Source organism: Thalassophryne amazonica, chromosome 9 (genome assembly GCF_902500255.1).
Source record: "Thalassophryne amazonica chromosome 9, fThaAma1.1, whole genome shotgun sequence".
NCBI lineage: Eukaryota > Metazoa > Chordata > Actinopteri > Batrachoidiformes > Batrachoididae > Thalassophryne > Thalassophryne amazonica.
In genome coordinates, this window is record NC_047111.1 from 52931651 (window position 1) to 52946732 (window position 15082).

Below are 15082 nucleotides of genomic sequence, written 5' to 3' on the forward strand. Positions count from 1 at the left end.
AATGTTTCAGTCTGACCTTTTAAACCGTCCCTTACCAAAAAATAGTACTGATAAGTATATAAAAAGTAAACTGGAAGTATACTTGAAACATACTTGCATGTACTACTTTTTGGTAAGGGGTGGAACACTGTCAGAAGTGATATTTTTTGCCAGCCTTATTGTGTTGTTGTTGTGATAAGAGGACTCATACAGACCCTCTAAAGGATGACCAACAATTTTTGAACAGATTTTTACCTCCGCCAAGGAGGTTATGTTTTTGGTTGCGTCCATTTGTTTGTTGGTTGGTTGGTTTGTTAGCAGGATTACTCAAAAAGTCCTCAATGGATTTCAGTGAAAGTTTTACCAGGGGTGTATCTTGGCCTAACTTAGAAGTCATTAAATTTTGGTAATGATCCGGAACACGATCTGGATCCAGTAATTTTTTAAAGGATTCTTTATCATTGCAGGATAGGGCCAATTTCAACATTTTTGCATCTAACTTCATGAAGACGGGTCACAAAGGCTGAACAAAAATTAAGTTATGACACAACAATAATTTAGCATTTGTTTCTCCTCATTGAGTAAACTTGTTATTAGAAAATAAAACAAAACGTGTAGTTCATGCAGTTTCTCTTTATAAATACATTTTCTGAAGATCTAAGGGTTTAACCCTTTGGGGCCGACGTCGTATACGATGGCTGAGACCAAGCTTTACTAAATTATAAATAACTTTTTAATGATATGAGATAGAAACTTACTTTTTTGCTGAAAAATGAACTCCGCTGACTTTTGAGCCACCGTCCACCATCTTTGTACTCCTCATAGAAGCTGTGTGATGACGTGAGCAATGTGAGTGTCCAACTGGAATTGGTTGACCGTCACATGGTTTTCCAAAATCCAATCATAGGGCAGATTCACCTCACGTGACACACCAAAGATTGTTTTTAGGAGTGATGTGTTACTAGTTATTATAGTTTGCTGTGTTTTTTAAATAAATGTGTGTGAAAAATAATTTCTGCTTTACTTTTTCCTTTCTTATTTCTGATTGTAAACCTTTATTACACTTATAAAACACAACTATAGCATATATATTTTGAAAGTACAGGTTGTCCTGGCCTTGGCGGAGTGCTTTGAGTTAACAAGTGTTTCAGGCCAAATTTTACAGAAGTGGACAGGCAATTGTACCACACAGCTGTTGGGAAAGTGTAGTGACACAGACCCACAACAGGGGGCGTAAATGAACGGACAATACATGAGCCAAAATACAACACTTTACTGCTGTGAAATGTGCACAACGAAATATAGACAAATACATAATTTGGATAGAGTCAAATGTACAAAGGTTACGTGTGGGCAGGCTCGAGGATAGAAGACGTCTGTCCAGAGAAGAACCGGATCCCACACGATTTCCACTGCCACTGAACCCGGAGGATACTGGAGCTGCCAAGTCCCGAGTCTCCAGGTGGCCACCGTCTCCGGCTGTCGGATCTGGTACTGCTGGCAGGAAGCAGAAACAGTTAGGTGTGGGTGTGTGCACACCCAGTAACACAGTCAGCAACAGTTCCTTTATGGTGGGCAAAACACCTCCACCTCCGAAAGAGGAACACAGAAAAACAGCAGCGCCTGAATCACTACTTATCACAGTTCAGCGTGAGGAGTGAAGTCTGGTCACTCTGTCACCAGCTTCGAACCCAGCCTTCAGCTGTAAGTGGAGAAACAGGTACACCTGCAAACAATACAGAATCAGTGCGGTAGGCACAGAATACGGCTGAGAGATTACCTTGTAGATAGACGATATCTCAGCAGGGAGGTGGAGATGTCGTCCGGCTTTATGGAGTGCTTGATGAGGTGGAGATGGGTGACAGCTGTCAAGAGATGATGAGTGACAGCTGTCACTCCCGGCTGTTCCCGCAAGGCGGCAGCGCCCTCTCGTGCCTGAAGCCCGCACTTCAGGCAGGGCACCCTCTGGTGGTGGGCCAGCAGAACCTCCTCTTCAGCAGCCCACACAACAACAGCATTACAATACTGCAGTACACTGAGAATAACAGAAGTATAAAACAGTAGGAGTATCTGTCGTGTAGCTCCAAATGATCTTAAACGACGGAGAAAATAAATCCTGTTTTGTTTTCTTACAGATGTAGTCAATATAATGTTTCCAAGGTAGAGTAGCATCTATCATTATTCCAAGATATTTATATAACTCCACCTGTTGGATTATTTCATTATTAATGATTGTGGGGTTTACCCTTACTGGTTTTGGACTAAACACAGTTTCCTCGGTTTTCTTTGTGTATATCTCCAGAGCTTTGTTTTTGCTCCATGTGACCACTTCATTACCACCTTGTTGGTGCACATCAGGACTTTCTTAATCATGTAGTAATGTCAGCAAAACGGTATCGTCAGAGTATTTCAAAACGTACTGGTTATTTAAAGTTGAACGGAGATCATCTGTGTATAGAGTGAAAAGTATTGCAGAACTTACGCAGCCCTGAGGTGCACCAACGTTGGTTGAGATGGCAGAAGAAAGGGTCTTGTTTACCTTAAGCAACTGGACTCTATTTGTTAAAAAAGAGAAATACCAGTGGATCAAGTAAGGGTTTACTCCCAGGTGGGACATTTTTGAAAGTAGAATATTGGGTTGTATTGTACCGAAAGTGGAAGAATAGTCCAGAAAGAGTGCTCTTGCATAGTTATGTGGTTTATCAAGATGTTTTGTGATGATATGATCCAAAGTGGCCACAGCATCTTCAGTACCACAGCCTGTTCTATATATGCAAACTGTGATGGATCTAGTTTGTCATTAGTGCAGGCTTCCATATGTTTGAGCAGAAGTCTTTCGAGAGCCTTCATATTCACAGAGGTCAGAGCTATGGGTCTGAAATCTCTGTGTTCTTTTGGACACTGAATTTTAGGCAAAGGTTTTATGTGTGAGGTTTTCCATGCTACTGGAACTGTGTGAGTGTCAGTTGAGAGTTGAAACACTGGTTGCCAAGCTGGTGCCAACTCTACTGCAAAGGTTTTTAAAATAAAAGGACTACATTTATCTGATCCTGCTTTTTTACTGTTTATAGCTTTAAATATTTTTCTAACTTCATCAACAGTGATCTCAGTTTTATCTGAAGGTCTCAGATGAATATTTGTAAGAATTTGATTGCATTTCTCAAAACTGTCAGATTACTCAAATCTTGTGAAATAACCAGTGGTGGGCACAGATAACCAAAAAATTAACTTCAATAACAGATCATCAGATAACTGAAAAGTATTGCCCCCTGCTGGAAGCTCTTGTTTACTACATGGCTTCCAGTACAGAAGCAAGCTGAGAGGAACTGCAAAGTTCAACTCTCTCTACTCAATCACAATGCTCCCATCAGGCAGAGGTCTTGGAAAATAAAGCAATGCTGAGTTATGGTTTGGAGTATAAATAAAATTAATACTGATAGAATAACTCCATTAATGTCAATTCTGTCATTTTTACAAAGTTAAAATATAACATATATATTTTAATGTTGAAAAATGCACTAATTCTGAAGTTTTGTAACAAACACAGACAGATCGCAAAGTATTCCGGGTAAAATGTGCCTCCGCTAAACACTGATTGGTTGAGTCATTCATTATGTAAACCAACATGTTAATGTGACGTGTGTTGTGTGTTGGTGTTTACAGATAAATGTGCTTTTGTAAAATATTCCATTTTTTATTTGTAAAACAGGCATTTTTACAGAGCCCTGGAAGTGTCATCGCAAAATGTTTTGCATGTGGAGAGAATGTGCACTCATTTTATTATATTGTGTGCACATTTTATTATATTGTGTGCACGTTTTATGATGTTGTGCACACGTTTTATTATATTGTGTGCACGTTTTAAGCATCATTTGAGTAAAACAAGGGCACGATCTACAGTAGTGTTCAGTGAGTGCTATGTGACTAAAAAGATTAATCCAGGTTTTGAGTATATTTCTTGTTGTTACATGGGAAACAAGGTACCAGTAGATTCAGCAGATTCTCACAAATCCAACAAGACCAAGCATTCATGATATGCACACTCTTAAGGCTATGAAATTGGGCTATTAGTAAAAAAAGTAGAAAAGGGGGTGTTCACAATAATAGTAGCATCTACTGTTGACGCTACAAACTCAAAACTATTATGTTCAAACTGCTTTTTTAGCAATCCTGTGAATCACTAAACTAGTATTTAGTTGTATAACCACAGTTTTCATAATTTCTTCACATCTGTGAGGCATTAATTTTGTTGGTTTGGAACCAAGATTTTGCTCATGTACTAGTGTGCTTGGGGTCATTGTCTCGTTGAAACACCCATTTGAAGGGCATGTCCTCGTCAACATAAGGCAACATGACCTCTTCAAGTATTTTGACATATCCAAACTGATCCATGATACCTGGTATGCGATATATAGGCCCAACACCATAGCAGGAGAAACATGCCCATATCATGATGCTTGCACCACCATGCTTCACTGTCTTCACTGTGAACTGTGGCTTGAATTCAGAGTTTGGGAGTCATCTCACAAACTGTCTGCAGCCCTTGGACCCAAAAAGAACAATTTTACTCTCATTAGTCCACAAAATATTCCTCCATTTCTTTTTAGGCCAGTTGATGTGTTCTTTGGCAAATTGTAACCTCTTCTGCATGTCTTTTATTTAACAGAGGGACTTTGTGGGGGATTCTTGCAAATAAATTAGCTTCACACAGGCGTCTTCTAACTGTCACAGCACTTACAGGTAACTCCAGACTGTCTTTGATCATCCTGGAGCTGATCAATGGGTGAGCCTTTGCCATTCTGGTTATTCCGCTATACATTTTGATGGTTGTTTTCCGTTTTCTTCCACACGTCTCTGTTTTTTTTGTCCATTTTAAAGCAACGGAGATCATTGTAGATGAACAGCCTATAATTTTTTGCACCTACGTAAGTTTTCTCCTCTCCAATCAACTTTTTAATCAAACTATGCTGTTCTTCTGATCAATGTCTTGAATGTCCCATTTTCCTCAGGCTTTCAAAGAGAAAAGCACGTTCAACAGGTGCTGGCTTCATCTTTAAATAGGGGACACCTGATTCACACCTGTTTGTTCCACAAAATTGATGAACTCACTCACTGAATGCCACACTACTATTATTGTGAACACCGACTTTTCTACTTTTTTTTTTACTAATAGCCCAATTTCATAGCCTTAAGAGTGTGCATATCATGAATACTTGGTCTTGTTGGATTTGTGAGAATCTACTGAATCTACTGGTACCTTATTTCCCATGTAACAATAGGAAATATACTCAAAACCTGGATTAATCTTTTTAGTCACATAGCACTACTATTATTCTGAACACTACTGTACTTAAACGTGGCCACAATTTGTAAAACGTGCACTCAATATTGTCTTGACACATAAATGTTGGCTATTAGCCAACAAACCAGGAGACAGTGTAATACATTTCCCCATTAGAAATGGATCTGGTCAGAGTGTATCATCATGGTTTGGGCACAAAAGGACATATAGAGAACTCCAGCTACCCAGCATGACACCATCTGGAGTTTAAGCACATTAAAAAGGATGCTGAGGGCGAAGCGTCTCCCCATCATGAGGATGACAATTTAGGTCATATTATGAAGTTCATAATATATATATATAATATAATATAATATAATAATGAAGTTATGAAGTTTGAACGAAAGGAAAACGTGCGCACGTTTTATTAATTTGAGGGCTCAATTAAAAGAAAACGTGCGCACGAATTATCATGGCCAGGAAAACGTGCACGTTTTATTAATTTGAGAGCACGTTTTATTAATTCGTGGGCTCAATTAAAGGAAAACGTGCACACAAATGATCATGGCCAGAAAAAAATATCACTTTAAGTGACCTCTCCCTGGTTCAGAAAAAAAAATCACTTTAAGTGACCTCTCCCAGGTTCAGAAAAAAATATCACTTTAAGTGACCTCTCCCGGGTTCCATACTCCCATCGAGAGTTTTTGTAAATTAAGTTTGAAAAAAAAAGCCTCTGTTTACGTCTTCTGGAAACACGAGTCCGACGTGTGATTTTTGAACGTACAATGTGTGAGAACATAAATCGTGCGCTCTGAACTTTTACACCGTGCGGTTCTGTGGTACAGTTTGAGCTGTAGCCGAGTACAGTGATTGAAAATATATCAGCCAGCTTCAGGGCCAATACTGCCATGAACATTACTGGCCAGTAGATGGCAGTAGAGACCTTGAAAACGTGCCAAAACAAAATTCCAGATAATCCATGTCTGCTACATTTAAGATGTGTGGAATTTAATAAACGCAGACACAATAACAATGTCTATAAACCCAGAGAATATGAGGTCTGTCAATAAAGTATAGGTCCTTTTTATTTTTTTCAAAAACTATATTGATTTCATTCATATGTTTTTACGTCAGACATGCTTGAACCCTCGTGCGCATGCGTGAGTTTTTCCACGCCTGTCGGTGACATCATTCGCCTGTGAGCACTCCTTGTGGGAGGAGTCGTCCAGCCCCTCGTCGGAATTCCTTTGTCTGAGAAGTTGCTGAGAGACTGGCGCTTTGTTTGATCAAAATTTTTTCTAAACCTGTGAGGAACATTGAAGTGGACACGGTTCAAAAAAATTTAGCTGGTTTTCGGTGAAAATTTTAACGGCTGAAGAGAGATTTTGAGGTGATACTGTCGCTTTAAGGACTTCCCATGGAGCGGGATGTCGCGCAGCGCTCCCAGGCGCCGTCGTCAGCCTGTTTCAAGCTGAAAACCTCCACATTTCAGGCTCTATTGATCCAGGACGTCGTGAGAGAACAGAGAAGTTTCAGAAGAAGTCGGTTTCAGCATTTTATCCGGATATTCCACTGTTAAAGGAGATTTTTTTAATGAAAGACGTGCAGACGGATTGCAGCGTCAGCTCGCAGCCGGCGACGCTCCGCCACAGGAAAAACACCTCTGTTGGAAGCCTTAAGGACAAGTTGGAACATGTCCAGCTGTTAAACAATTTCTCATATACTCACTCCACTACTCACACTTTTTTTTTTTTTTTGCTGCACTGAGGACGTATACAGTCTTATTTTTGTTGTTCACACACGCACAAGCACTGACCAGGTTGCGTGTGTGCGCGCATGGGGGGACACGACACTCCTGAGACATAATTTGAGCAAACTGACACTGCTAATTCTTGTAAGATATATACACACACACACAAACACACACAAAACAAGTCCACTGTGCTGTCTGTTAGCAGGAAGAGAAAGAAAACCTGGACTCATTTCTGACGTGACTTTTTTTTCCGCTGCACTGAGGAGGTACACAGCTCGACCGAGCCAGTTGCGTGTGCGCGCGCGCGGGACAGTGACATGATGACTTGATTAACTGATGCTTCTACACACACACACACACACACACACACACACACACACACACACACACACACACACACACACACACACACACACACACACACACACACACACACACACACAAAATCCACTCCACTGTAAGCCGTCTGGATGCATAAAGAGCTCCTCACATGAAACGCTGATGTGATTTTTGGCTGAACTGAGGAACTACACAAAGTCTTTTTTTTTTTTAATGGAAGTCTGAAGTCAGTGCACAGCATCACTGGACTACACATCACACTGGAACACTAAAATGTAAGTCCCTTTTCTGTTGTTTATAAATTAATAAAATATCAAATGACAGTGATCTATTTTAGCTGTTATATAAAACAAATAATGAATGTTTTTACATTCTCTCAATGGAACTAATATTTACATAATTCGGTGAAAGCTGGAACATACCATTCAACTCTGCTTCGCCTCGTTGAATGGTATGTTCCAGCTTTCACCTCATGAAATATTCGTACCATTGAACTCAGAAACATTCATTATTTGTATAATGACAGTTACTTTTTCATCTAATGAGCCCTGATGAAAAGTGCTCCAGTCAGTCCAGTCAAAGCATGCTCTGAGCTGCTCTTATCTGTCCAGATTCAAATTACTTTTTTTTTTTTCAGGTTTACTTCTTTTGAATTTTGTCTTGTAAACTGGGATCAAATGAATGACATTATGGTCTGAATTTAGTATTGGTGACCTAACCTTTGAAATATAAGCAGTTTTAATGTTTACAAAACACTTGTCCAGAATGTTGCTTTTTCTGGTTTGATTTTTAACATATTTCTGTGTATTTCTGTCTTTTTCCTGGTTCTCTCCCTCAGCCCCAACCAGTCCCAGCAGAAGACTGCCCCTCCCTGAGCCTGGTTCTGCTGGAGGTTTCTTCCTGTTAAAAGGGAGTTTTTCCTTCCCACTGTTGCCAAGTGCTTGCTCACAGGGGGTCGTTTTGACCGTTGGGGTTTTTCCGTAATTATTGTATGGCCTTGCCTTACAATATAAGGCGCCTTGGGGCAACTGTTTGTTGTGATTTGGCACTGTATAAATAAAATTGATTTGATTTGATTTGATTTAGGCTCTCAGTTGTCCAGGTGGTTTCCATAGTAGAGAAGCTTGAATCTTCGAGTGGACTGGGTTGCTTGACGCGAGCACGTTTCGCTTCAAATTGCAGAAGCTTCCTCAGCTAAAATTCTTCCTCTGGTAGTCTGACTTCTGTCTTGACCCTTGTAGAGAAGAACAAACAGAAGCCACAAAAGATTCAAGCTTCTCTACTATTTTTAACATATTGTTCAAAACCAGGCAGCACAGAGTCCAGATAGCAATGATTCATGTCTCCAACTACAATAGCTGGGGAATCAGGATATTTCAGTTGTAACTCATGGACACAATCAGTAATGATGGTTGCTGCTTTAGCAGCTTTACCACTGGGAGGGGCATATACCACAAAGAGCAAAATGCATCCAAACTCTCTGGGTAAGTAAAAAAAGTCTTAATGTCATTCCCAGTATTTCCACATTTGGATCACATAGCTGGTACTTCACTGTGTGTTGCCTGCACCAAAGATCGTTTATGTACACGCAGATGCCTCCTCCTTGCGTCTTCCCCGAGTCTACATCCCTGTCTGCACGTACGAGCGTGAATCCAGGAACTTCATAGACAGAGTCAGATATTGTCTGCTGTCACCAACTTTCAGTAAAAACATAACAGAGATGCTTCGCGGAATTCATTACAGTACCCACTGTATGCTCTTATGGTGTCAACTTGTTGCTCAGAAAGTATGAAGGGTCAAAGTGATCAAAATTAATTGAAATATTGAATGTGGTAAATATGAACGCAGTAAAACTTTGAATGTGGTGAAAATTAAAGCAGTAAAACAATGTGGTTAAAAGTGAAAGCAGTAATATTGAATGTGGTTAAAAAATCAAAAGGGTAAAACGACTTGATAAAAATGGAAGGTGTGAAGTACTAAACATGAAAATGAGTGACGTAAAAAACATCATCTGATTAATATCGCCCCTTTGAAAATTAGAATCATTAAATTTGGATGCCATTAAAATCACATTATGGTAAATATTAATCTTACAAATATTGTGTCTTAAAAATATAACATTGGCTAATTTAATTCACTGCCTCGATTCTAGCAGGTCCACTTTACCCACTTCAATTGTATCATTTGCTGCCACTGTTGCGAGAGCGGAAATTTGTAGTCCAGAGACACTGCGCATGTCACTGATCGCGGGGTGGCGCCATTGGGAGTCATGGGCGAAGAGCGCCCAAATCTAAAAGCGCTTTTCTACTCACAAAAGTAGCACTACTCGGCTCGACTCTACTCGTTTTTTTTTTTTTTGCTTTTCTATTAGGATTAGTACCTGGTACCGAGTGCTTTTTTTAGTACCTGCTCAGGAGCAGTTCCAAGCAAGCCGAGCCGATACTAAATATGACGTCAACAGGCTGCCGGCCACTGATTGGTCAGAGAATGTCGTCACTGGACGAGTCATGAGCGCGCTGTCCGAGATGAGAATCAAACCCGCCATTTTTAAATAGCCACAGCAGCGTTACAGAAACCGGGTTTTTCTTTCATTTCATGGCAAGGTTTTTTTTTTTACTCGCACTGGTCCGTGGATGAGTTGCGGACGTTTGTGTTTGGTGGCGGAGGAGAGAATATAGAGAGGTGGATGAAGTGACCCGAAATGAGAAAATCTCCCAGTCTTTGGCCGCTCACCGGACATTACAGCAACGCAGAGAACAGCTGAAAAAGCTTAAAAGTGATTACAGGACCACAACGACTGGAGTAGGTCAGACCGTAAGGGCTGGAAACAGATCGACCGAAGGAACGCTGTTAACGGACACTCGACCGACGAGCACCCGGAGGCAGGATGACCGCGACTCGCCCACGACTTTGTTGGAAACGGCGGATGGTAAGTATTTTTGTGACTTTATCTGTAGTCTGCTTGAAAGCACCGTTTAACGTTACTTATCCCATTGGTTGGAAGCACACTTTAATGAAGATTTTGAGTCTAAACTTGTGTTAAAGTAACATCATTGTCTCGTGTATGCAGACACAGTGAGCTAGCTCACTGCTAACTAGCGAGCTAGCTAACTCTGTGCTCCACTTTAAAGTATTAACTTCTGACAGAAAAACACCTCAAGTCAGCATGACAACAAACGTTTACATCTAATTTAGTGCCATTACTATATTTTTTTTAACATGTTGTGATTTTGTGGTTTTGTTGAAGAATCCAGTTCCATAAGCGAAAAGTGTTCGACCATCAACGTCCAGCAACGTGTCATCACTGGGAAGAATAATGTCTCACATCACATAACTTTTAGCTCCAAAATGTATCTCCCAAATACGGTGTGTATATATATATATACACACAGGGTAACACCCCCCCCCAAAAAGAAAAGAAAGCCATAAAAATATTGTAAAAAAAAAAAAAAAAATCCCACTAAGGTCCAGCAAATTTTGCTGGACCTTCCCCAAAATTTCAGTTATCTTAGTTGCTTTGCGTAAAAGTCAGGTTCTTTCAAATTAATCTCCAAACGGTCTGATTTGTTGGAGCAAAATTTTGAAAAACAACTTTTATGCAAAGTGACCAAGATAACTGAAAGTCTGGAGAATGATCATATAGAAACTGAAAGTTTTTTTTTTTTTTTACAATTCTTGTTTTTTTTTGGGGGGGGGGGGGGTCGTCACTCTGTATATATGTACGTACGTATGTGTGTATGTATAATTTATTAAAACTTGCTTTTGTTAATCACTTTCCATTTCTACCTTCATTATTGTCCGAGCAAGAGTAAAAAGAGCCTGTTCCAGTGGGAGAATCTGTCCATTCAGCGATGTTGAGGTTGAAGTTGAACTGGGTTCAGTGTGATCGACACATCCGACTGATCCTCGAAGAAGCAATGGAGGTGGAAGCTGCGTTTAAACGGGCAATCCTTGACGTGCTGGGCGAGCTTATCCACACGATGCATGACCGGGGTGTGTGTCCTGCGCCCCCCACCCCAGGACTATAGACACATGGAATTTTTGTATAGTTTGTGTTGCACAGATTTATTTTTAGTATTTGCTCTTCTTTTAGTTGCAGTAAACAATTTGACTTATGTGATTGTATCATAATTTGTCATTTCTGGCTGAGGTCAACAGTAAAAACATTTTGGCATTGACGTTTTGGTGGTTCATTTCTAAGAATATTAATTTGGGATTTGCTACTCCAGAATACACTGCACATAACACCTGGCTAAATCTTTACAAAGATGCTGTAATAATCATGTCTAAACTGAGATTTTAGCAAATGGTATTCAACATGAAAAGGTTTAGTCACTTCAGTGAAGGCACCATTACATCAAGGAATTCTGGCCACAAACGTACCACAAACTATTGTACTGTGGGTATAATTCTGCTGGATGACTTATACCAAACCAGAAGTAATTAATTCAGATATTTTGAACAACCAGTTTTACTGTCTGTTTACTTCCATTTACATTTATGACCCCATTAAATGTAAAACTTATTTTACTACTGGATTTTTGCTTAAATGGCTTTTCAAACTGTTAGAATTTAATTTAAATCAGTAACCCTTGGTAACTTTTACAAATCAAATTGATGTTACACAAAAGTGGAGACATTTTAGCAAAAAGTACAAACGTTTATTCAAAATTCACAGTGAAACATAACCAGTGTATAACATGTAGGCAAATGATGACAGGTATCCCATTCTGTGGCATGAACCTTTGCAGCGGTGTCTCTGAGAAAACCATCTGAAACAAACACATACAGCATACATATTTTAATTAGTGCTGTCAGGTTATTAAAAAAATAATGTAATTCATTACAGGGTTTGTGATTAGTTAATCTAAATGAATCATTTAATTGCAGGTATGTTTAAAAAAATCTGTGTTTGGGGCATTTAATAATCTGGTAAATGGTTGTGGGTTATTTCTGTTACACATCAAGCAGGTATTAAGCTGTAAATTGATCTTAAATTGGGAGGTGTCTAAATGTAATTGGATGGGTTAAATGCAGGACAGATTTCATTGTATTTGTGTACAATGACGATAAAAAGCTATATTATAAAGAATGTCTATAAAACAGAATTGTGGGAGTTTGGAAGCTGATTCTTTCTGCACAATATGACTCCTTTAATAATTATCTTGAGATTTCATATTTAAAATTTGTCCACTGAACATTAAAATCTGGATGAAAAACAAATCAAACGTTTTTAATGCGTTTTAACCTGTTCGAGTTCAGTGACGACGTTAATTAATGGTCATTAAAACCGAATTAACATTTTGTGCATAAACGTCAGTAAACGCACAAACTCCCACGTTTGATTTTTAATAATACAGTAGTTATCAAAGCAAGTTACTTCAGTATAAAAAGTATTGACATCCAACACATTTATTGCTCTCAGAAATGTGTCTTCCTAAGTCACTGACGTCTAAACAAAATGGAGCAAAGTGTGACAGGTACTGTAATTAATTAATCTAAATTAACGCTTTATTTGACAACCACAATTTAATATGTAATAGCGACAGCCTGCAGTTATTACTTATGAGCTAACGATTAGCTTACCGTCATGCTTTGTCTCTTCGTTTCTAGCAGCTCGTATCTTCTCGTCTTCAATTATTGTATGAATTCCACAAGTCTTCTGTACTTTTCAAGCGTGTTTCATCTCATCGCCAGCAGCTTTCTCTTAAAAACTCACAGAGCAGTAAATGTTTGTGTCGCCTATAAAACGTCACCTGCAGTTTGCTCTCCTGACCCTGCCCACGTTGAGGAGGTAGTGAAAAGTGGTGTAGTGGAAAAGGACACCTGGAACCAAACCAAGTAAAGTAGAAACCGAGTAGTGCTACTTTTGTGAAGCAGAAAAACGCTTTAATTAGATTTGGGCGCTCTTCGCCTGTGACTCCCAATGGCGCCACAGCGCAGTCAGTGACATGCGCAGTGGCTCGGACTACAAATTTCCGCTGTCGCAACAGTGGCTGCTGCCATATTCGATCCAGCGGAAGTGAGCAAAATTGCACAGTTGACACGGTGAATGATAAAACTGAAGTGGGTAAATCGGACCTGCTAAATTGAGGCAGTGAATGAAAACATTCATCATTAAATCGAGTACAGCAACTGATACAATTGAAGTGGGTAAAGTGGAGGTGGTAAATCGAGGCAGTGAATTAAATTAGCCAATGGTATATTTTTAAGACATACAATTTATAAAATAATATTTACCATAATGTGATTTTAAGGCATCCAAATTTAACGATGCTAATTTTCAAGGGGCGATATTAATCAGATGTTGTTTTTTACGTCACTCATTTTCATGTTTAGTACTTCACACCTTCTATTTTTATCAAGTCCAGTTTTACCCTTTTGATTTTTTAACACATTCTATTTCCTGCTTTCACTTTTAACCACAATTAATTGTTTTATGCTTTCATTTTCACCACATTCAAAGTTTTTATTGCTTTCATTTTTACCACAATCTATGTTTTCCTGGTTCATATTTACAACATTCAATATTCGATTAATTTTGATCACTTGACCTTTCATAAGAAAAGGTGCAAGCTTGAGAAGATAATTGAGGGGAGCCCGTGGGCGGTAGCTCTCCACCGTAGCCGGTTCTTAATCCCCCTCACCTTTCCGCACTTTGTTCTCCGTTTGGTTCTGATCAACTCCAGGGGAATATGTCCAGTATTGAAGTGTCAGTGGAGAAGCTCTGCGTAATCAGTAACTCCAGCAACGTCTCTCGACTGTACAAGCGGACTGTTTGTGTCGGCTCTTCACACTTTTCCATGTTGATGTCACTCAGGTGTGCTATTATTAGCAACAGTATCAATGACAGCCAGAACATGTACCATGTTTTGAAGGACATGGCCTTACAACTGTCCACTATAATGCACGTGTGTCTGCTTGCTGTCCTCACATGGAATACATAAACATATATCACTTTTGCAACAGGCTGCAGCGAGCAGCGCATGGCGCACACATGACAGGCTGTACCAGATGAAATGAACCGTCAGATTAGGTGAACCGCAGCAGGCGATCTGAATGTCACATCATCAACGTGAGTTTTGTTCCACGTGACGTGGTGTCTGTTCTGCAGCGTGCCGCCAACAGAAACACGTATGTCAGGCTGGACATGCACAGAGCTGACTGGACATGCGGGGCAAGCAGATCTGGACATGATAAGAGCATACTGCTTCATCATGTCATGTCAGACTGTACGTCTATGACCATGGGTCATCTACAGAGGAACAGACGGTTGCCATACTTGCATTGTTCACTCGATAAGAGGGATTCAATAAATTGTGGTGTTTTTTATGGTGTGTGGCTTTATTTATTTTTTTTCTCCACAGCAGATGCACGATGTGGGTTGCAGACGTTAACAGCTGCTCACACTGTGTTCTGCACACGCACGAGCATGCACAAACCCGTCGCTGGTGTATCATGCACACCTGTCCGACTGTGCGTGCCTCACGACAGCAGGTGGAATGTTTCGTGGTTTAACCCCACACCCTTTTATGTTTGTTTTTGCGGATTTTCTTCCAGTGTCTTGCATCTGTTTCAGTTTATTAGACCCCATTCCTACCAGGCTGCTCATAGGAAGCCCTACCATTATTTAATGCTCGATCTTAAATATGATCAATCTATCTTGTTAGTTGGCTATGTACCACAGGCTTTTAAGGTGGCAGCAATTAAACCATTACTTAAAAAGCCAT

General features: G+C 39.8%; 1 long non-coding RNA gene across 1 annotated transcript in view; it reads right to left on the minus strand.

Moving 5' to 3' along the window:
• Positions 1 to 2112: 2112 nt before the first annotated feature.
• Positions 2113 to 15082, minus strand: part of LOC117516534 — a 16554-nt gene continuing 3584 nt past the window's right edge. Inside the window, exon 3 of the long non-coding RNA XR_004562455.1 lies at positions 2113 to 2509. This is a non-coding gene — a long non-coding RNA (uncharacterized LOC117516534). The remainder of the gene's footprint in view (positions 2510 to 15082) is intronic.